General features: G+C 39.0%; 1 protein-coding gene and 1 non-coding gene across 5 annotated transcripts in view; one reads left to right on the forward strand and one right to left on the reverse strand.

Annotated features, from left to right (window-relative positions):
- Window positions 1-22,612, reverse strand: part of Kirrel1 (kirre like nephrin family adhesion molecule 1) — a 1,148,154-nt gene that overhangs the window by 196,683 nt on the left and 928,859 nt on the right. The gene's annotated exons all lie outside the window — the stretch shown is intronic.
- On the forward strand, window positions 6,663-6,771 carry LOC127233156 (U6 spliceosomal RNA). The gene has a single exon (XR_007835457.1). It is a non-coding gene; the product is annotated as a U6 spliceosomal RNA (small nuclear RNA).

Here is a 22,612-nt window from a genome sequence, read left to right on the forward strand (position 1 = left end):
AGACTGCTTGAGTAGATTTCTGACCCCATATTTCTCTTCTGCTTGTTTGTCCTACTGACCCAAACTTCCCTTCCAGTGATCTCAAATTTCAGCCTTCCCTGCCCACCAGGAACCATTTCGTCTTTAAGTATCTTCGCATTCCTGTAAGTGTGTCTGGGTGTATTTACAAGGAGGAAATGAATAGCCCAAAGAACCCAGAAGATTTTCATCAGGATGACCATAAAGAGGTACCCAGTTCCTGTGCCTGCTTTCCTCTGTGAAATGGAGAAAATTTATAAACTGTTAACTCTGTGCACTCCCATGAACGTCTCTAAACATTCCAGAGTTATATTGAAGTCGGTTTTAACTACCAAAGATTTCAAAGAAGGATGTGGAATTAATCAGAAAGTTTTATTTCAAGAGCCACACTTATTATTTAAAGCATCACTGGCAATCATTCAACATATAAAGGTAATAACTTCTTTAATGTAGCCATTTGTCATTTCTGGACGCCAGCCCATTAACCCAAGCAATCAACCTCGGTTTCCTTTCAGGCTCTCTCAGCTCAGTGGAGCAGATTTTCCTTCAGCTGTGTTTCATGTAATAGCCTCTAACTATCTGCTTTATATGCGCTTACAGGTATGAGTAGAAGTCAAAATATATTTCAGGCTCTTTACTCTTACATAGCAACGATATGAAATTTAATTTTCTATCCATTAAATACTTGCCTTTTAATTACTTATCAATTTTTTTTCTTGTTTTTCTTGGAATGTACTCCTGAATTACTTTCCTATTTACTATAGAACTCTGTTAGGAGTAGGTTTTTCCTGCCGGCCTGGATCCACCGTGGCGCCAGGCTCAATTAACACACAGAAACACTGTATTAGATATAATTCTGTGGGCCAGTTACTTGTTTCTTATCGGCTAGCTCTGCCTTAAGTATTAACCCATTTCTATTAATCTAAGTATTTCCATGTAGTCTCATCTTACCGGAGAGTGGGGCTGGCGTTCTGTTCTCTCCAGTCTCTACATGCTGACTCCTCCTTACTACTTCCTGGAATCCTCCTTGTCTCCTAATTCTACCTATCTTGCTTTCCTATTGGCCAACAGTGCTTTATTCATTAACCAATAAGAGAAACATATTAACAGAATGACATCTCCCATCATCTCCTCTTTTCTGTCTAAAATAAAAAGTTTTTTAACCTTAACATAGTAACATATATCACAAAACAGTTATCAAATAAGAATCACAGTTACCAATATTTAGTCCATTAACATTTAGTAAGATTTAAAGAAATATTTCATCATCTATCCTATCTTTGTGAGTCTAAAGTCTTATATGTACCTTATCTTTAATCCGAACTAAGGAAAACTATAACCATAACTATTTGTCTTCAACTTCAGACCACAGAAGGATAATATATAAACTCTAGAAATGACAGAGACAACTCACTGCCTGGTCAGTCACCCGAAGTCCTTCTGTAATGTTCCATCTTCAGCCTATAGGCCATAGTGTGTCTGGCAGACTCCTCAGCAAAGGAGGAAACTAAACTGTCCACCTGTATTGGCAGTTTGTCTGTCACTTTTCTCTGTGTCCAGCAGACTGTCTGGCAGACTTTTCCATGAAGCAGGAACTCTGTAGCAATGTCCATCTTGTATCAGCAGTCACTTTTCTATGGTCCTGCATGTCCAGTTTATACAGCATAAAATCAAACAGTCCAGACAAGAGCAGTATCTTGTCCAAATGGCTTGTCTTGCCATATTGGAAGCAAACTCCACAACACATTTCTTCAAGATCCATCTTCCTTTCTGATGCAGTTGGTATTGCCAGGAGCAGTTGTGCTTCACTGTTAAGAAAAACCCTAAAACATTTTAAATGCCATATTCTGTAGGTCTTTGAAAAGTGAAGAATGCTTATCCATCTCAAATGCATCTCTGTATATCTAGAAATCTTAACTAATTTAACTATAAGTTGTGACTATTATAGGTAACTATCTGTAATCTGTGTTAAATTATACATTACATTTATAAATAACCTATATAAACACAATACCTAAACAAGAGGAAAAAGATACATATCACAAAATTGACCTTAAGTTTGTATCAATAAAAGAAAATCCATTTCAAAGCAAAGTATTCATATCTGTACCATAATTCCCTTTATCCTTTAAAAAGATTGGTTGTGGTCATTAACTATTTATAACCAAGTCCATTTAAATGAAAACAAACATTTATAGACAGTATTTGGGAATTTGGGCATCATTCTTTCCAAACTGCTTCCTGCTGATAGGGGGCGCTGTCATGGGGGATTCTAAGAAGACAGAAATCCTGGCTGTAGTCTGTAAGGCTGGCTTGTCTCAACTGTTTTGAATGTTGGATCACCTGGTACTCTGTTTCAGGCGGTCTTGCTTGATCAAACCATGTTAGTCTGGAAGGAATCCACAGCTTTTCATTTTCTGTGGAAACAAAAATAGAAATCCTTTTCCCCAGTAACCTGTCCTTGAACTTAAATTTTGAAGTCAAAGCATTTTTAAAATATATAAATTGGATTGATCCAGCAGCATTTGTTTTAACAGTTGTTCTTATTTCCTCAGCAGTCAAACAATACAAAGACAATATAATACCTTACAGTATCCAGATTCTCTCCATCTTTACATGGCTTTTTTATTACTCTTTTTCTTCTAATTTTTCAGTTTTTGAGACAGGGCTTCTCTGTGTAACTTTTATCTGCCCTGGAATTCACTCTGCATACCAGGTTTACTTTGCAATCACAGAGATCTGCTTGCCTCTGTCTCCTGAGTGCTGGGATTAAAGGTGTGTGCCACCACACCCAGCTCCTCTCTGTCTTTTTAAAACCATTTTATTCTTTTTCTCTCCCAAACCTACATATATTTTAAAACACCTTTAGTGCTTTTTCTTAATGTGAATCTGTCTTTACTGTAAATCTTTACCTTTTCCGGCCACGAGTCTTTTATCTGGTAAACAATAACATTGCTAAAATGAAATCCACAGTTGTTTCAGCCGTGGTCTATTAAGATGGCGGCGGGTACTTTTACTGCCAGAACTGAAAGCTGTGCTCACCATCTTGGTCTACGCTGCTGTCCAGCAGCATGCTGCTGGCTTGGAGATGTGGTCACTGCCATTGCCAGCTCTCCTACACATCATTCAGTTATTAGCAGAGCTCTTTAAGCCTTGTGTTTTTTTTTTTTTTTTTTCCTGCTTATGCTGAGTCAGGAAATCTCCCTTAAAGGAGCCTCGCAAATCTCTGTTTGTCGTTAGCAAACAGAACCCAACTGAGAAAAATGCTGCTACCAAGAAGCCTTGCTTGTCTTTGTTCTTTTGTTTCTAAAACCCTTTTTTAAGCTTTTGTTAAATTTTAAGCGGAAGTTCTTATTATCCCTGTTGTGGCGCCATAATGTTAGGCCTGGACCCTCAGTGGCGCCAGCCCCAATTAACACACAGGACTCTATTAAACTGTTCAGTGTGAATTAGAAAATATTACCCTGTCTTCAGTTCCCGAAAGACTTCAATTTCTTTCATTTATTTAATTATTCTTCCTTTACTTTTTTTGTTTTTATTTTTTGAGACAGTGTTTCTCTGTGTAGCTTTGTAGATCAAGCTGGTCTCAAACTCACAGAGATCTACCTGCCTTTGCCTCCTGAGTGCTGGATTAAAGGCATGGACCACCATTGCCTACCTTCTTCCTTTACTTTTTATTTTCTGTGTATAGGTGTTTTTTTTTTTTTTGTTTTGTTTTGTTTGTTTGTTTTCTTTTTTTTTTTTAAACCTTCCGAACGTCCACATGCCTGCATTTCCTGTGGAGGCCAGAAGAGGGCATTTAATTTCCTAGACCTGGAGTTACAAAGTGGGAACCACTATGTGGATGCTGGGAATACATCCAGTGCTCTTAACCACTGAGCCATCTCTCCAGCCACAAATAATTTTGTTCTGAGACAAGGTCTCAGTCTGCAGCCTAGAGGATGGCCTAGATCTCATTATGTAGCCCTGGCTGTCTTGAATTCATGGCAATACTTCTGCTTCTGCTTCTAAAATACAGGGATTGTAGGCATGAGTCATCATGCCCAGATTCCCAAGAGCCTTTAAGAAACTGGCTTATTATTAAAAGTTTTAAATTTGTGTGTGTGTGTGTGTGTGTGTGTGTGTGTGTGTGTGTGTGTGTGTGCACGCGCGTGCATGTGTAAAAGAATGAGAAACGTATACCATCCAAAACAAACATTTTGTGCTTCAAAGGACCCCCAAAAAGTGAAAAGGCAACCTGATGAAGAGAGAATATTTATAAACCATATGTAACTGAACTGACTTATACTCAATGTATGTCAAATGATTACACTATAATTAACTATAACTTTTTAAAATAATGGGCAGAGGGACAGGACATAATAGTACACATCTAAAGCTTTAGGTGGTGGAGATAGGAAGTCATTCATCCTTGGCTACATAACAAGTTTGAGGTTAGCCTGGGATATATAAGCCCTTGCCTCGGGAAAAAACAGACATACAGAAAGGAAGAAATTCAAAGCTGATTTATGTAGTTAAATATAGCCAGGAGGTGGTGGGACACTCCTTTAATCCCAACACTTGAAAGACAGAGGCAGGCATATCTCTGTGAGTTTGAGGCTAGCCTGGTCTACAGAGTGAGTTCCAGGCCAGCCAGAGCTGTGTAGTAAGATTCTGTCTCAGAAAACCAAACTAAACCAAAACATAAATGAATTAATAAGAACAAAGGATTCAGACCCTTCCCAAAAGATGCATGTGTCCACTAAGCACATGAAAGATACTCAGAAGTATTAATTAGTAGAAGCCACAACACCATATGTTCAAAGATGAATGGTTATAATTAAAAGTGATAGACACTAGAACCCTTGGAGATTCAGAGAAATTGAAACCCTAATGTATGGCTAGTGGGACTGTAAAATGATACACTGGGGGAATCAGATTGGGAATCACTTAAGTCACTTCCAAAGGGGTTTAATAAAAAGTTCTCTTATAACCTAGAAATCCCACTCCCAAGCATATATACCCCATGGAATTGAAAACAGTACCAACACACAAATATGCACAAATGTGCACAGCAGTATCATCGGAACCAAAATATTATCTAAATGCTAATAAACTGATAAACTGGTAAACAAAATGTATTGTGTATACTCAGTGGAATATAATTATGCCCCCAAAAGGAATGAAGTGTTGATACGTGCAATACATGTTTAGACCTTGAAAACACTGTGCTAAGTGAAAGAAACCAGATACACAAAAGGCCACAATTATATAATTTTTCTATGAAATGTCCAGAATAGGCAAACACGGAGAGCTTAAAATTTTGTCAGCATTAGCCAGGAATATTAAGAGAGAGAGAGAGAGAGAGAGTAAGGAATGAAGAATTAACCTAATGGATATAGTGTTTATGGACTATTGAAAATGTCCTGGAACTAGATAATGGGTGATATGGACAACAGACTAAATGGTTACTTCTGAATATACTAAAGCCCAGTGCATTGTCAACATTGAAATTTTTCTTTTTGTAGTGCTAATGACTGAACCATGGTCTTTTATATGCCAGTCAAGTACTGTATCAATAAGCTACACCCCCAATTTTGTATATTGTATATCACAAAGACAAATTATTAGTATATAATTAGAATTCAATTAAGAAATCAATTATAGGTTCTGGGAAGATTGCTCAGAGTTTAAGAACACTTGCTGCTTTTGCAGACAACCTGGGTTCCCAGCACCCATACTGGATGGCTCACAATCACCTGTAGCTCCAGTTCCAGGTAGACTGAGGCTTCTTCTGACTTTTGTAGGTTTATGTACACATGTAGTGCACATTTACTCAAGCACACACACATACAAATAAAGTTAATATTTAGACAAGAATTCAATGATCATATTTCTACTGTATTCTATTATAGTAACAAAACTGGTTCTAAAAATATCTTCAGAATCCAGGTAAGAAGTGTACAGAAAAAAATAACAATAGCTGGATATGGTTATGCACACCAGTAATCCCAGTATAGGGGAAACTAAGGCAGAAGGCTTGAGAGTTCCAAGCCTGCCTTCACTATATACTGAGACACACCCTGACTAAAAAAAATAAAACACTAATAACAATACTCAGCAATGGCAAACCATATCTGAATTCATATTCTACTTTTTCAAACATCTCCCCATGATTTATGCTTACATGTTTCCTTATTGTTGTCTTCATTGAAATAATAACTACTTCTAGACATCTCTAGCATCCTTGAGGTGAAGGGTACAATTAAGGCACAACTCATCTGCTGCTGTTGGCTGGGATGCAAAAAAAAAAAAATTGTCTTTATCTGTTCTTTTCAATTGCTCCAAAACCATCAGATCTGAAAAAGCCAGGTAGAAGTTTGCTGTCCAGAAGGCATGAGACTCTGACTCACAGAAATATTAAAAAGCAAGAGATTTCAGGAGCCTTGGGTTCCTATTAAATTTATCATTTATGAATTTTTCACAGTTCCTTCATAAGTGTACACATAAATCTCATGGATGATGAATTACAGAAGTAGAAATAGGTCTCTGAAAAGTCTCCAAGTTTCATGGAACACTATGGTTGGGCACATTAGAAGAAGAAAGAGGTCCTTTTAGGCCTGGGGTTATTGCTCAATGGTAGTGTACTTGCCCAGATTCACGTAGTGTTTCATAAAAAGGAAGAGCACATATACTAAAACTGGAATGATAGAGAAGTTTGCATGGTCTCTGCACTAAAATGACATGCAAAAGCAAAAAGCATTCTATAGTTTTATAAAGGCGGTGTGTGTGAAAATAGTAGATATTGAATGGATAGTATAGTTATATTTTTGCAAAGTTAACATTTATATAATCTTGCATAATATGAATATGTAATATAGGTGCTTGTTAATACTTAGCTTATATTCAAGTTAATGTATAGGTTAAAATGTGCATCTAGGATCTTAGCTCAGTGTAGTAACATGTGCCTAAAGTCCTAGCAACTTGTGAGGCTGAACTGAGAGGATTTTGAGTTCATGACCAGTGTGACCAATGAGTAAGACTCCATCTAAGAAACAAATAATAATAAATGAAATTTAAAAGTTTATGCAAGAAGATTCTTTTCACAAATTCTCAGTATGATTTTTCTAGACTTTCATTTCCTAAGTTAAGCATTTGAATTTTTTGTGGGGGTTGGTTTTTGAGGCAGGATTTCTCTGTGTAACCTTGGCTGTCTTGGAACTCCCTCTGTAGACAAGACTGGCCTTGAACCCTGCTTCAGCCTGACCAAGTGCTGGAATTAAAGGAGTGAGCCACCACCACCACCCAGATATTTGAATTTCTTATAAATATTATGCATTTATGATGCATAAAATAAATTTTTTCTTTTAAGAAAGATTAATGAAAATTTCCAAGTGAATAGCACACCAGGATCCCAGTGGTCAGTTAATATTACCTATGCTTCCTTTCCCCACAATTCTTTTAACATGAAAAATAAAAGACCAAGAGACAGATATTGGGGTTCAAGCTTCAAGCTGAAGATCAAAGCAAAGCAGCCAAGCCAGTAGATCTTACCTCTACCAAGTTGGAATGTCAATCCTGTCTCCATGAATCCTCAGAGACAAAAACTCTGAGCTCCTGTCTCCTCCTGCCTTATGTTCCTCTCTCTAGCCAGCCACATCACTCCTGTCTCTACGTGCTCAGTTCTGGGATCAAAGGCATGAACTCTTGACTATCACTCTTGTCTAGGCCAGGGTGGCCTTGAACATAGATTCATCTGCCTGCCTCCTCCTGAATCCTGGGATTAAAGGTGCCACCACTGCCTGGCTCTATGGATTGCTAGCATGATTTCAGGGACTAAAGGTGTGTATCACCATTGCCTGGCCTCTGTAGCTTGTGGCTAGCTTTGCATTCTGAACCCTCAGGAAAGTTTTAATAAATCATAAATAGTATATCACCACAATTCCCCTTTTTTGTCTAATACAAAAAGAAGGCTACAACTGATACAAGAAAAACTATATATAATAAGTATAATAAATACATACAATATGTACAGGCAATAGATATGTCAACAATTGTCTGGTCCATTTGCATTTGACAAATTAAGAGAAAATATTATCTATTGTATCTTGGTGAGTCCAAAGTCTTCTACCTAATTTACTTTCTATTCCAATTTGCATTATCAACTCAAACTTATCTTTTAATGTTTCTCAACCTTATATACTTTACATTTCTTTACTGAGTTTCTTCTCTGGGTCTGGTAAACAAGGAAAACTATAACTATAACTATACTATCTAGTCTTCAAATCCCTCAGAGACCTGAGAAGGAATTAATATTAACTGAGTAAATAGGAAGTGTGAACAAGTCTGAGAAGAGCAGGGTAGTTTGGAGATGCAATCAGAGGACAGGATCAGTTGAGGTGAGAGATCTCTAGTGTTTGGCTGCTTTGCTTCTCTGATCTTGAAGTTTGAACCCCAATATCAATCTCTGGTTTTTTATTAATCCGTGTTACAGATTCCTACTGTTTAGATTGGATGGTCAATGGAGAGAGTAGAAACAGTTGGAAATTCAGAGAATCAGACTGTAAGGATTGGCGGTGATAGACTGTTCATATAGCATGCATGAGAGCCTGGGGCTGTTTCTCTGTCTCTCTGTCTATCTCTGTTTATCTAGCTTAGCTGGACATTCTTCAGCCAGCTATTTAGTCTCAATAGCTATTTAGTTTCAATAGCAGATCTCTCAAGTATACCACCATGACTGAACGTGTGTATGTGTGTGTGTGTGTGGTGTGCATGTGCAGATCAGGGGACAGCTTACTTGAAATGGTTTTCTTCTACCACGTGGGTCCATAGGCTTGGAGGCTGGCACCATCACACCAGGCCTCATACCTTCTGTATTCTCTCTTTCTGTTTATTTTTTTCCAAGGCAGAATTTCTCTGTTAGTCCTGACTGTTCTGGAACTCACTCTGTAGACCAGGCTAGCCTCAAACTCAGAAAACTGTCTGCCTCTGTGTCCTGAGTGCTGGGATTAAAGGAGCATGCCACCACTACCCAGCACTTTATTTTCTTACCATCAAAAACAACAACAACAACAACAACAAAATGCAAAAAACTGAAATAAGATTTTTTTAATTCTAAAAATATTTTTGTATTGTTGATTTAAAAATCAATAACACTACTTTCAATTTTATTATTATTGTTGTTGTTATTTTACTATTATTGAATCAGAGTCTCATGTATCCAGGCCGGCCTCAAACTTGCTATGTAGTCAGAAATAGTCAAAAGTGTGAACTGATCGTTCTGCCTCCATCTTGAGTTCCGAGATTACAGAAATGAACCTACCATACCAAGTTTATATGGTGCTAGTGATCAAACCAGGGTGCACAGCATACTGTATAGCATATGCATGCAGTGCCCATGGAGGCCAGAAGAGGGCACTGGGTTTCCTGAACTGGAGTTACAGAAAGTTCTAAGTTGCCATGTGGGTGCTAGAAACCAAACCCAGATCTTGGGAAGAGCAGCCAGTGTTCTTGGCCACTGAGCCCTCTCCCCAGCCCCTAGTAGTTTTAATTGTGAACTCGGTGCAATCTAGAGTCATCTAGGAAGAGAATCTCAGTGAGGAATTATCTAGTGTGGGTTGGCCTGTTGCCATGGCTCTGAGGGATCGTCTCAATTGATGTGGGAAGACCCTAAGTAGCTATTTGTAAGGACATTTGATCAAGATAACAAAAATAAAAGGAAGACTATAGGCAAGCACTCTACCAACTGTACAACCCCACCCGAGATTATCTTGAAGGGCTATTAAAAACCTGTAATTTAAAAGCTAGAAGACATATTAACTGGTCCAACCCCTCCATTTTCCAGAACAGGAAAGTGGGTTGAATGGATATAATCCTGACTTGCTGTCACATAGATAGACAGAGGCTGCCTGGGAACATATCCCTGGATGTTTGATTAAAGCACTTGTGCTTTCTGTACCATGGGTGTGTGGGTAGAATCCACAGAAGAGACAAGTTTAATTAGTTGTAAAAAAGAACATCCTGGCAATTTGATTTCTTTAAAAGTGAAGTGAATAGGTTGCCACATTGTGTAAATAGGGTCTCTGATATTGGAAAGGTTTTGAAAATGAGCTGGGTAACTTACCTAATTAAGACAGTAAATTAATTTGTACCACTTCCAGGCATCCCATCAACTTTAACATATGATTTCATGTTGCTGTTAAGATTAGAAAGAATGTAAAGTGGGGCTGGGGATATATATAGCTCACTGGTAGAGCATTTGCTTAGCCCTAGTTCCTATTCACAGCATGATTTTTTTTTTAAAGTAAAACAAATCATGTCAGTAAAAACAGAATTTTATGGTTTAAACAATTGACTTTCACTTTCTTATTCATAGATATACACATATACTACATTTTATGTACGTGTGTGACAGCATTAGTGTGGAGGCTAGAGGACAGTTTGTGGGAACTGGTATTCTACTTCTAACATCTGGGTCCTAAGGATCAGACTCAGGGGCTGGAGAGATGGCTCAATGGTTAAAGAACTCTGGCTGCTCTTACAGAGAACCTGGATCAGATTCCTAGCACCTACATGGCAGCTCACATATATCTGTATCTCCAGTTTCAGGGGTTCCAATGTCCTCTTCTAGACTCCGTGGCCACCAAACACATACATGCTACACAGACATAAATATAGGCAAACAGCTATATATCTAAAATAATAATAATAATAACTAATAATGATGATGATGATAATAAACAACTCAGGCAGGCAGACATAGCAATAGGTGTGTTTACCTATTGGATCATCTTGCATCCTAGAATTCTGTAATTAAAAAAAAAATAAACTAACAAAACTCACTTTGTAAAATTAATACATTTCTTTTTTGTTTTTTTGTTTTTGTTTTTGTTTTTTTGAGACAGGGTTTCTCTGTGGTTTTGGAGGTTGTCCTGGAACTAGCTCTTGTAGACCAGGCTGGTTTCAAACTCACAGAGATCCACCTGCCTCTGCCTCGTGCTGGGACTAAAGGCGTGTGCCACCACCACCTGGCAAATGAATGTATTTCTGAGGCTGGAGAGATAACTTACTTAGTGCTGTGTGAACATGAGGATGTGAGTTCATCTCCCCAATACCTACATTGAAAAAGAAAGCCTGGTACAGCATTGTTGCACCTAAAATTTCAGCACTAGTGACGAGGAGACAGGAGATTTCCTATGGTTTGCTTGCTAGACAAATAAATTAAATTTGCAAGTTCAGGGTTCAGTGATAAACCCTGTCTCAAAAAATAAGGCAGGGCAAATGTGGTGGTGCATGCCTTTAGTACTTTAATACTGGTACTGTAATAGGAAGATCTTAAAGGCCAACCTAGCTACAAGACTCAGAATGAATATATAAAGTTGACTCTGGTTTCTACCTGTACCTGTGCATGTGCACAAAAGCATATGCATATACCACACACACACACACACACACACACACACACACACACACACACACACACTAATGCATTTCTATTAAAGGATATCAAAACAAAATGCAGGCCTAGTAACCCTGTTTAAAATAAGTGTAAAGCCCTGAAAGTCAGGAGTTTTAGTTTTTATTTTTTTGCCTGACATGGTGGTGTATGCCTTTAATCCCAGCATTTGGGAAGCAGAGGCAGGAGGATCTCTGTGAGTTCGAGGCCAGCCTGGACTATAGAGCTAGTTTCAGGACAGGCTCCAAAGCAATACAGAGAAACCCTGTCTCGAAAAAACAAAACAAACAACAACAATAACAGCAAAAAGCCCAAAACAGCAACAACAAAAAGATGAAATCAGAAGAAAGGAACAAGTAGATTTAGATATTTGTAGAAATAGAACAGGAGTGAAATATTCCCTGTGGAGGGCCGGGGATAGTCACCGCGGAAAAATCTCGATACTTCCTAAGCAAGAGGTAATTCCTAAAATTCCAGTACTGCAGCAGCAGAGCCAGCTTGGCTCACTGTGCTCAAGCACCTAGGATGTGTCAACAAGAGCTCAGCAGCTCAGTGAGAGCAAAGGCCACAGTCTACTCCAGTGGTCACATGCCCAGTGCTTCCGAAGGACAGTTGGGAGGGCTCTCTCCTTTACCAGTCTCTTACTAGGAAAGTTCCCTTATAGTTAAAAATGATCACACATCAGTGTGAAACATGGTCCTCCCCTGAAGCCCCCCATGTCCACACCCCAGGTTCAAGCAACTGCAAGCAGAAAACATTTAAAGCATTGCATCTGTATTGAATATGCAACTCGTGGTATAGCATTCACGTTACATTAGGTAGTATCAATTTAGCTAAAGTAATCTAGAGATTAAATAAATTATTCAGGCAGTGTAATAGTATGCCATTTTAAATAAAGGATGTGAGCTTCCCTGCTGTTCTCAGGGCCTCCCAGAGCAAACCTGCCAGGGTACCTGCCAAGGGTACTTTGATAACTAATAAAACATTATTGAGACCTAAAGCCCCTTTATAAAACCACAGGCTCATACTTACAACTTCCTATCTCAGTTATGGCAACTGAATTCTTCCAGCTGCTTAAGCCTGAAACTTTAAAATTAGCATCTACTGCCTTTCTTTCATATTTTAGGCTTCAAACCCATATTCAAAATACATATCTTCTGAGTTTGAGCACTTAACACTGCCACAGCAAACACTGGTAGCACAAGTTCTCTTTGGTCTCTACCAATGCTCAGACCAAAGGGCTGATCCTGCCCTCAGCCTGCATCCTCAGCCTGCGTCCTCAGCCTGCCTAGACTGCACTGTTCTTCACCACTCCTCAGACTGCAACTCTCTCTCTCTCTCTCTCTCTCTTGTCTCCTCCCACCTTACATTCCTCTCTCTACCTCCTTAGTGCTGGGATTAAAGGCATATCACTCCAAGTGCTGGGACCTCTGAGTGACTAGTTTGCCTAGCTTTGCACTCTGATCTTCAGACAGGCAAGCTTTGTTAGATCATAAACAAAATATCACCACAATCACCCAGGTCAAAACCATCACATCTTGTACTTTCTTGCCTGTATCCTTTCTTTTTTTTGTGTGTGTTTTGGCTGGTTTTTGAGACAGGGTCTCATTCTGTTACCCAGGCTGATCTGAAATGTATTATGTAGCCCAGGTTGACCTTGAACTTGTGGCAATTCTTCTTTCTCAGCCTCCCAAGTGGTGGGACTACATGTGAGCCATGAGGTATTATGAGCCATGACACCTTGCTTTTCTTGGATCCTTCTGAGCATTTAACTCTGCTGGTGACCTCTTTTCAGTCCTTTCTTAGCCCAGCTGCCAGAAAAAAAAACAAACGAAAAGCAACAACAACAAAATCCCCACACACATACATAAATACCATATGTGGCAATCATGCTTATATTTTGTTCAAGACCTTCCAGTGACCTCCCCACCGTACTCCTCAGAGGAGCCCACACGACCTTCTGTGACTTGGCTCTCTGACTCTCATCCTACCTGCAATATTAAACTTTTTAAAAATTTTATTTTATGTGTATTTTATTTATGTCTACAGATATGTCTAGTACCACTTTCATGTCTGATGCCCTCAGAGGACAAAAGATGTCTGATTCCCTGGAATTTGAGTTCCAGATGGTTGTAAGCTGCCATGTGGATCCTGAGACCTGGGTTTGGTGAAAGCGTTGTGCTTTTGACCGCTAAGCCAACTCTCCAGCCCCAGTCTGTGGCTCAGTTTACTGTGTAATCACATATTGAGTTTGCATCTTGGCCTGTGCAATGCCAAATCAAGTATGGCCAAGACATCAAAGACATGCGGCAGGCAAGGGAGGCATGGGATTATTTCCAAAACAATGTCCTCTTTGAACAAAGAAAGCAATGGAGATTTTATCCAGAAAGCCCAAACATACTCACACAGGGAAATAATCTATGGCTGACGTCATTCCTGAGCAGAAACAGTTAAAAAACATTCTTCAACATACTAACTGCAAGGGTCAAGAAGGAAAGATAGCAGACACATTTCTGTATGTGCTTATATGAAGGTCAAGAGCATAAGTTCACAATTTTATGATGGACAGGAGTGCTTTGGGCATGCTTTGCTTAGTAGATAATTCCTAGTTTCTTCAAGGCTTTTTATCTTGATGAGATGTTGAAGGTATTTCTATATTGATTATGATGTTCATGTGATCTCTGCTCTCAAATCTGTTTATAAAAATGCATATTGATTTGCATATGTTGAACCAAACATGCATTCCTGGAATGAAACCCACTTGGTCAGGATGTATGTATTGCTTAATGGGTTCTGGAGTTTGGTTTGCAAAAATTTATTGGGCATTTTTGCATCTATGTTAATTAGGGGTACACGTACAATTGTTATATCTTCTTAATGAATTTTCCCTTTATTAACATGCAGTGGTCTTAGCCAAGTGTAGTGGCATACATCTTTAATCCTAGCACTTGGGAGGTGGAGGCATGCGGATCTCTGTGAGTTCAAGGCCAGCTGATCTACAAAGCCCAGGACAGCTAGGGTTGATATACAGGGAAACCCTGTCTCCAACAAAACACACACACACACACACACACACACACACACACACACACACACAAAACAAACAAAAAAAAAAAAACCAAACCAAAACAAAACAACCCAAAGAAACGTAGTGGTCTTTTTCATATCTTCTTTTTGGTTCAAGTCTCTTCTCAAATATCAGAATAGATATATCATCTTATTTTGGGTTTCTATTTGCTTGACAAAATGCTTTTCATTAACTCTTAGTTTGTGGGTTTTTTGTTTGTTTGGTTGATTTTTTTTTTGTTTTTTGTTTTTGTTTTGTTTTGCCAGTGAGATTTGTTTTTTAGAGACAACAGAGAGTAGGATCTAATTTTTAAATCTAGTCAGCCAGTCTATGCCTCTTCATTGGTGGATTGAGACCAGTTACTTTGAAGGTTATTTTTACAAAGTGTTTACTAATTCCCATAAAGTGATTGTTTTTCTGGTTGATTGGATTATTGTTTGTTTTTACTTTCTTCCCCATTAGTATTAAGGATTTTCTAGTTAACTGTGTTGATATGATGGAGTCCTAGCTCTCCCATCTATTCCCCTATAAATGTATTATTTCCTGTTCTCTTCTGCGCACATTACTCCTTTAAATATGGTATTCTGCAATGCTAACTCAGTGGTAATGCATTCCCTTACATTGTGCTTGTATTGATATGTGATTATTTTCCTAAAAAATTTAAAGTATAGCTTTATTAGATTTGGCAGTCTTGGTTGGCAGTTATTACTTTCAGCACTTGAGATAAATCATTTGTGCTTTCTTAACTTTCAGAGTTGCTGACAAGATATCTGATGCTTTTCTGACATTTCTACCTTTTTAGGCGATGCTTTTTTGACATTTCTACCTTTTTAGGTGATGTGGTATTTTTCTGTACAGCTTTTAACATAGTTTCTTTGCTTTGCATTTTTGACATCTTGACTATAATAAGTTACAGAGAGATCCTTCTTTGCTCACATCTATTCAGAGTCCTCAATGTCTCTTGTATTTGAATATCTATATTTTCCCTGTGGATCTGGGGGATTTTCTACTTTAATTTTTGTGCCTTTTTAAAATTTCAGCTCCTTTATCTTTCTTATGGATTTCTGGATCTGATTCCTTGATCATTTTTCCAGAGTTCTCAAATGATGTACTCCTGTTAATTTAATGTTGATTCTTCCTTATTGGTGTTTGCAGTATTTCAGCAGCCTTGTTTTGTTCATGACATCTTTCTTCTTCTTGCTTAAGCCTACTGGTGATGCTTTCCACTGTAGTTTTTATATGACTCATCGAATTTTTCATTTCTAAGATGTCATTTTTTTTTTCAAAATTTCAACTTGATTTCTGCATTTTTATGCCATGTTGTCGACCTTCTTGCCCATTTTTCTTCTATGTTGATGACTTTCTTACTCAAGTCCCATATGAAATTCATATACTTGTTTATCATACATCTTTTGAAATATTCATGTGGTGTCTTACTTATTTTATCATCTTTGAGGTCAGTAATTGAGGGGTTATACTTTGGAATAGCCATGTTGCATTTCTATTTCTTGTTTCTATGTTGCAGTTTGTATATCTGTTGGTTTGACTGTCACGATTTGGGCAAGTTCGGGAGAATCTTCCTACTAAGCAGCCCAGTGTTAAAGGCTTGAGCTCCACTACCATTCAGTGAGTAGAAAACAAACTGCTTTCGGAAATTACTTCTGTTTCTGCTCTCTTTGATGAACAGGGCATAGTGGCACCTGCTTTAGTCCCAGGTACACAGGAGGCTGAGGCGCTGAGGCAGGAGGATCACTTGAGCCTAGGAAGGCAGCCAGAGCATCTTATGCCATCAAAAGGTAAACAAACAAACAAAAACATTGTACCAAAATAATGGTATCTCACTAGTAGAATATAGTCTAGGCTCTGTGTTTGATTTCTAGTACTACTTTTTATTGAAAACAAAACAATTTTTCTTCAGATGGAGTCTTACTACTCTGGAACTCTTGAACTCAAGCAAGCACTGTCTCTTAGCCTCTTGAGTAGCTGAGACCATAAGCACCTGCTACTGTGCCTGGATCTATAATTGTAAACTTTGCAATCCAGCTAGACTTGGAGGGGAATGAGGAAAATATGGGACCCAAAGAACTTCAGTGAGAGCAGAGATTACAGAGTACTGTGAGCAGATGGGGTAGGGGTGCTCTCCTGAGCTACAGAAGGAATGGGGTCTGTTGGGTAAGATGCCTGCAAGTCAAAAGAATTAGAATTGCCCACAGTTGGAAATGGTGATCTTGCTCATCTTGCCATTCCTGTACCCAACACTCTGTGACTTACATAATGTTCATGCATTCCTTCACCTTCCCTGTGACCACATGTTTGCCATCTAGGCACTTAGTCTTGATGGTGTAGAAAACAAAACAAAACAAAACAAACAAACAAACAAAAAAACTGCATTTAGTTCAGCATTTATGATGGACAAGATGCCAAGACCTGTATGCTTCAGGATGAAGTTCTCATCCTCAAATGTCTCCCTGTAGATTGACTTGCTGCCAGTGCCATTATGGTGTGTGAAGTCACCACCCTGGTATGTGTATCCTGGAATAATTCTGTAAAAAGAAGGAACTCTTGCACCCAAATCCTTTCTCTCCAGTGCTCAGCGCACAAAAGTTTTCTGTTGTCCTTGAAACTTTGTCTGCAAACAGCTCAAAAGAGATGTGGCCTAAAAGCTTGTCATCAACTGTAATGTCAAAACACATGTAGAGTTGACCATGGCTACACCAAGAGGCAACAGAACAACCATGTCTGCAAAGCTGTCTGTTTGGGAAGCAGAGAGAGGAAGTGGCCAAGATTCCAATATACCTTTCACTTCCCCAATGACCTAACTTCCTTTTACCAGGTTTTGCTGCCTAAAGGTCTCCTTAGAGTTCTAACATGGTTCCGTAGTCCAAAGTCTCTTCTGATATTCATTACAATCTCTTAGCTATGAGCCCCTAGAAAGTCAAAACAAGTCTTCCAATATGCAGAATGTTGGGAGGAATTCTGTGACAAAACACCTGACCAAAGAACAGAGTCAAGACTTCCATCCTAAAAGGGAGAAATGCTCATACAGCAACTATCCATCAGACCAAAGCAAAACCAAACCCCAGCAGGGAAAACACCAAAGCTCGGCAGTTCCATGTCTGGCAACTAGAGAGTTTGTTGCTTTTCCAGAGGACTCGAGTTCAGTTACCAGCACCCATGTGAAATGGCTCACAACCACTTGTAACTCTAGCTCCAGCAGATCCAACACCTCTAACTTCTTTAGACACCAACACTCACATGCACATATCCACAAACAGATACATACTCATAATAACAATAATAAAAGAAAACTTAAAAGATAAGTAAAAAGTGGTTAATTTCACAAAGCTGGAGTTTCCTGACACATAAATGCTTACCTAAATTCTATACTTGGAAGCAAAAGCATCACCTCTCTAAGGTGGCTGCTAGATACACATGGGCAAGCTTAGTTCAATAGAAGTTAGCAGGGAAATAGGCAAAGAGCTTTTTAGAAGAAATACTAACATGCTACATTTGGGTTTTATGTAGATACTTCTGGACTTCTCCAATTTGGGATAGGATACATTTACATTTAACACATTCTAGACATTTAAATAAAGAAGTGTTCTTTGTTCTTTTATCCTGTACTATGGTCAAATCTGTCTTGCTAAAACATACCCCAGAGGATAGTGGTATAGTTCAGCAACAGAATACTTACTTACCTAGTATATGTGAGACTCTGGGCTTCATTTTCAGCAACAAAAGAAAAAAGAATCCTAAGCAGTACATTGCTTACAAGGCAGGATAGTGGTGCATACGTATAGTCTCAGAACAGAGAGGAGACTAAGTTAAAGGTCATCTTCAGCTACCGAGTGAGTCTGAGGACAGCTTGGGCTACTGAGATGTCAATCTCCTCAAACTAACAAACAAAGCAATAAGTGTTTTTATTAAGACTTTTCTTCAAGGCACAGCATAGTGGCAAATGCCTTTAGCATTCAGAATTCAGAGGCAGGTAGATCTCTCTGAGTTGAGGCCAGCCTGTCTATAGAGTGAATCCAGACCAGCTAGAGCTACATTAAAAAAAAAAAAGTTTCCCAAACTGGGAGCAGTGATTTGTGCCTTTAATTTTAGTACTTGGGAGGCTGAGTTCTGGCTAATCAGGTCTACAGAGCATCAGACTAGCCAGGGCTACAAAACAAGACATTAATCATACCAAACAAATGGAAAAAATTCCCCAGTTACATTGATCTTTGCCTCAATTTTTCATTTTATGAGATAAAGTAGTCATCTGAAATAATTAAGGAACTGAATATTATTTTTTACTCTATCTTAACAAGGAAGAATATAACTAAAGAATTTCACTTGCATATGTGTCTCAGTCATATTTTAATGATGATCAACACCCTAAGAAAAATAGAGATTTTCCTTATCATAATATATAAAAGCAAAACCTTCCTGTAATTATACTGGTAGCTGTTGGTCAAGGTATTTGAAAAGTTAAAAGCTGAAAAAATTATGTGTATAATTAATTGTATTTGTACTTCTATAAACTATTTTCCTATTCTGAGGCCTTCTTAGAAAACCTAAAATGTAATGCCAGGCGTGGTGGATCAAATCTGTATTCCCAGAATTTGGGAGGTTCAGGCAGGAAGATGGAGTTTGAGGCAAGTCTGGGGTAAGTAATGCCGTCCTGCATTAAAACAAATTACCATAGAGGGAGATGGTAAGTACTTTACCTCTACCATCCAAATGCTGCTCTAGGGGCTGGATATTTAATGAGAAGCACTTGAAGGCCATGGCCTGAAGAGATTCCTTTTCAGAAAGTGAAGGCAGAATTCCTACCACACTCCCTCTCATTAATCAGGAAGTGTTTTACTTAGCACCTACCTACTGTCAGGCTCAGTAGGGGCCCTGGGGTTCTAAGATTAAAGACAGTCTTTACCTCCATAATGGTTGGGTCACATAGAGCAGTCAATTAAAATCTCTAGGTCTTTCAATTCTTCCCTAATTTATAATCTCATCAATTCTTCATCTGTAAAATGGGGTTTACATACAGATTTGTTAGCTTTGTTACGAGCATGAAAAAAACACTACGTAGCAATGTGGATCCTGGGTAGTCAGGCTTCTAACCGGCTCACTGACTTCAATCCCAGAAGTAGCAATCCTATTTCATGCCTCAGTGGACTGGCAAATTACTACATGTCCTGCAGTCTCAGGGCTGCTTGTGATATTTAAAACCTCTAATGCTAAATTGCAGGATGTTGGATCCCTGTGGTAAGTACTATGCTTGGGGTAAAAGTAGGCTGGCATGGGAATACAGAAAAAGGACCCTTGATGTTGGGGTTGCAGTCCAAGGGTAGAGTGCTTTCCTAGCATCCCAGGGCTGGGGTTCTATAGGAGTGGGGGATAACCTGGGGAACTGGTAGGGAATAGGTGCAAGGAATCCTGAGTTAGTTAAGGGTGGAGGAAAGAATTAATGCTGAACCTAGGAAGCCACAGATACTGAACTGCAGATTGAGAAGAGATTTTTGAACCCACTCTGGTCCACTTGCTAAAACCAATAAAGCCAACTTAGAATAATGACTTTATATGAATAAATAGGAAACAGTTATTGCAGCAGTTATCAGAATACTTAAAACATAAATGCAGTGTATTCATGCATACATTTATTTACTCAGCAATAATAAGGTGTAGGAGTGGGTATAATAACTACTATAATTTCAGGGGCTGGAGAGTTGAGCCAGTGGTTAAGAGCACTTTAGCTCTTAAAGAGGATCTGAATTCAATTCCTAGTACCCACAGGTGGCTTACAACTGCAGCTCTAGTCCCAGAATCAGATACCTTCTTTTGGTCTCCATGGTCACCAGCATGCATGTGGTACAAATATGTACATGCAGATAAAATATTTTTAAAAAAACTAAACTAAAAAATAACTATCATGGTTTCATAATAGCAACAGGGAATTTTTTTAAAATATCTGTAATAACTGGAATACACTGAATATTTTGATTTCTAATGATTGTAAAGTCATAATTGTTTATTTTATTTTTCAATTAGTCTGGCTACATAGCACAGGCTGGCCTGGAGTTTTGTATTCTTCCATCTTTTGCCTCCTGAAGGGTTGAGATTATAGGAATGTGCCTCTATGCTGGAACTTCTATTTATGTTTTGCCACAGTGAGGATCTTTTCTTTTCTCCCCCTGTTTCCTTCTCCTCCTCCAACCTGCCTTATGCATGGTAGGCAAGCAGTCTACCACTGAGGTTATTTTCTTAGCCCAGAAATTAATATTAGGGTTTACTTATTACACTCATAATTATAGGCTATCTTAAATTTCAGTTAGATGTGAGTAAAAAATAAATGTGTGTATTTTCCCCCTATGTTTCATTTTAACCTATCCCAGCCTCCAGGTTTTACTCTGTAGCCTCCTAGTAGAGCTCCCTGCATTCAGTCAGATCCCATCTCTAACTCTGGGTAAGCCATTGCCATCTTTAAACTTCTTCATTGGTTCCCGTGGCCTCCACAATTAAGTCAAAGTTATTTTTTTTTTTTTCTGTGAATCACAAGTCTAAGATGGGTCTGTCTCTACTCCCTGACTTCTGTTCTTTTCAAAGTAGAACTTGTGAAACACAGTTCCTTCTCCCAACCCCAGGTTGGCTCTTGCTCTGCGGCCTAGGCTGTCCTCAAATCCGAACTTGCCCCTCCTCAGACTCCTGAACTCTGGGTTTACAGGCAGATGCCACACCCCGCTATAACCACAGTCAGTGCTCTATGTTATTACAGCACAATGTGGGAACTGCTCTCACTGTTTTATCACCAAAGTTTTCCAAGTGCCTGGAACATAATCTTCCTGGTCCCCAAGTGCTACACAATTCCAGGGTGTGCTTTTCCTTCTGAACTCTATGTAAATGGCTCCCCTGGGATTGTGTAACTATCAACCTCAGGCTGACAGTATTTTATTGAAAAATAAACTGGCCTCAGCTGGGTGGGAGAGAAGATTCCAGAGGACAAATTTAGGCAGGAGTCATCTTGGGACATGTACTCAGTTTTCTAAATTAGTTATTTTAATCTTCTTGCATGTGCATTATCATTTATAATGCAAAAGCAATAATTATTGCAGGAGCCTTTTCTGATCATAAGTAGACTGCTTCTTTTATGACTTTTTAGTAAATTGTTTATTTACTGGATTGGGGTTTATAAACTCCAATGAGATAATCTGGTCTGTCAAATGGTTTTGTATGATACTCAAACTAAAATTTATTTTCACACTTGGAAATTAATGGAGAGGAAAAAGTCAAAAGAATAATGTATCATGCTCATCAGTTTTATAGGAACACAGTCACCTCCTTCTGTTTTGGCTACTTTCCTTTCACTGGGGCCAAGTGCTTAGGTTTGTAGACAGAAGAAAGACTGAACCCAGAGAGATACAGGCAAAGCTTTTGTTGGTTGGGACTGAGTAGAGATGCAGCTCAGATGAAGAGCAAGTCAGGTGTGGCTCTGTAGTGAGATAGTTCTGTGGCACTGACCACGCCCATTGGGGGGGTGGAGCCATGGGCGGAGTGACCTGTGGAAGGAGGTCAGAGGGGGCCAGGAAAGGAGCTCTCTTTCTGGCGTGACTCAGACAGGAGAGGATCGAGTTGACTTTCCTGGTGTTCATCTGTCTAGGTTGTAAGTTATTTCTCCCTGAATAAACATCTATTCGGCCTATTTGTTTATCCTGATCCTTATTTACTGCGATATGGCTCCTCAAACAAGGGGGACATGGTAGTTAAGCACAGAAAGATTTCCCACCAGAAATCTCCATTCAAGTTCTACATTCAAATAATGGGTCCAAACTTGCTTCAAGTGCCCATTCCTGAGTGGTCAGCGGCAGGTTCCATTTTCCACACTAATACAGAATCAGAACTTGCAGAGAACTTTCCTGTTTGGCCAGTGGCTGAATTGAGTTGTAAGTAGTTCATTGGTCAGCTTCGGCAGGTTCTCTGGAGTCTGGCTGTTCTGTGCATCTGTGCTAGTAGGATGTGTTTACAGCAGCTGTGGCTTTAATTCTGGGCTGCTGTGATCTCTGGGTCTCATGTTTGATCTCCTTGTGAAAGCCCAAAACCAGTCCCTAGGGGCT

The sequence above is a fragment of the Phodopus roborovskii genome, unplaced genomic scaffold, assembly GCF_943737965.1.
Source record: "Phodopus roborovskii unplaced genomic scaffold, PHOROB, whole genome shotgun sequence".
Lineage (NCBI taxonomy): Eukaryota > Metazoa > Chordata > Mammalia > Rodentia > Cricetidae > Phodopus > Phodopus roborovskii.